This window comes from Elephantulus edwardii, unplaced genomic scaffold (genome assembly GCF_000299155.1).
Source record: "Elephantulus edwardii isolate Elephantulus edwardi_28Jun2011 unplaced genomic scaffold, EleEdw1.0 scaffold00443, whole genome shotgun sequence".
In the NCBI taxonomy this organism is placed as follows: Eukaryota; Metazoa; Chordata; class Mammalia; order Macroscelidea; family Macroscelididae; genus Elephantulus; species Elephantulus edwardii.
In genome coordinates this window covers 153,525-155,242 of record NW_006400193.1, presented here as the reverse complement: position 1 = coordinate 155,242, position 1,718 = coordinate 153,525, and positions in this window count along the sequence as shown.

The window sequence follows — 1,718 nt, the reverse complement described above, 5'->3', positions numbered from 1 at the left end:
TCTTACTCTGTCTGTTCTGATGACTGCCTCTTGGTCCAAGTATAGGTTTCGCATAAGCACAATCAAATGCTCAGGGATTCCCATTCTTCTCAGAGTCAGCCACAGCTTGTTATGATCCACACAGTCAAAAGCCTTTGCATAGTCAATGAAGCACAGATAGACATTCTTCTGGTACTCTCTGCTTTCTGCCAACACTCATCTAAAATTAGCTATAATATCCCTAGTACCAAGACTTCTTCTCAACCCAGTCTGCACATCTGGCAGTTCCTGTTGATGTGTTAGCTCTAGTTTTTGAATAATTTTCAGCAGACTCTTGCTTGCATGTGATATTAATGATATTGTTTGATAATTTCCACACTGTCAGGTCACCTTTCTTTGGAATGGGAACAAATACCAATTTCTTCCAGTCAGTTGGCCAGGTGGTTTTCCTCCAGATTTCTTGGCACAACTTAGCACATCCAGGGCAGTGTCTGTTGAAGTATGTCAGTTGGTATGCCATCAACTCCTGGAGCCTTGTTTTTTTGCCAATTCTTTGAGAGCAACTTGAACTTCCTTCATCACCACAGGCTCTTGCTCATACGTTATTTCATTAAATTCTTCTTTGTCAGCCAATTTCTTCTGGTACAGTGACTCTGTATACTCCTTCCATCTTCTTTTAATGCTGCTTGGATCATTTAACACTCTGCCCAAATCATCTTTAAGTATTGCCACTTGTGGCTTGAATTTGCTTTTCAATTCTCTTAGCTTAAGAAATGCTGAGTGAGTTTGGCTCTTTTGATTTTCTGACTCCAGCTCTCTGCACATTTCATTATAGTATCTTGCTATGAAGAGAAAAAAAATTTATATTGAATTTTGGGCTTCCTTTTCTTTAATATGTTCCTAATTTGTACTTAAAGTGACTGTTGAAGTTTCAAAACTACTTAGATATTTGGACGTTAAACTATCAAGAAAGTATAAGAAAAGAGTAGCTAGATAAGAAACACACCAGATGAAGGAAAGGAAAGTAAGATTAGGCATTACATGTATGACAACAGTCTGAAACAAGAAATGCATTACAAAAAGAATTAGGGGAGAGAAAACTACTCAATGAATGAATGATAACCCCACCTTTCTGTAAACTTTAACTAAAAGAAACAATTTTAGAAAAAGAAATAATGCAATAAAATTAAATCCACCCATTTGGTCATGTTTTTCTGGAAGACCAGAAACTAGATACGAAGATGAATAAAATTGTGTAGAAAAGGTTAAAGATATAATTGGCAGTGATACAAAAAACTCTGCTGTTATAGTGGTTAAACACTTACCTGCCAACAAAAAAAAAATTCAGTCCTGAACTCACCAGCCACATCTTCCTCAGAGAATATTTGACATTGTGTGTCTATGAAGACCAGAGCCTTGGAAACTCTAGGTTAATTCTGATTTCCCCTTTTGGTTTGTTCACTGTGGATTGAAATCAACTCAGTGGTAATGGAGTATGTGTTGTTGTTGTTGTTATGTGCCGTCGAGTCGCTTGTGACTCACAGTGACCCTATGTACAACAGCCCTAAACTCTGTTCTGTCCTGTGCCAGTCGCACTGTCTCTGACACTCCCATCCCGATTATCCCAGTCACTGAATCAATCCACCTCATAGAGGGCCTTCCACATCCTGTGCTGTCCCTCCACCCTCCCAAGCGTGATGTCCTTCTCCAAGGACCGGTCTCTCCTCACAACATGTCCA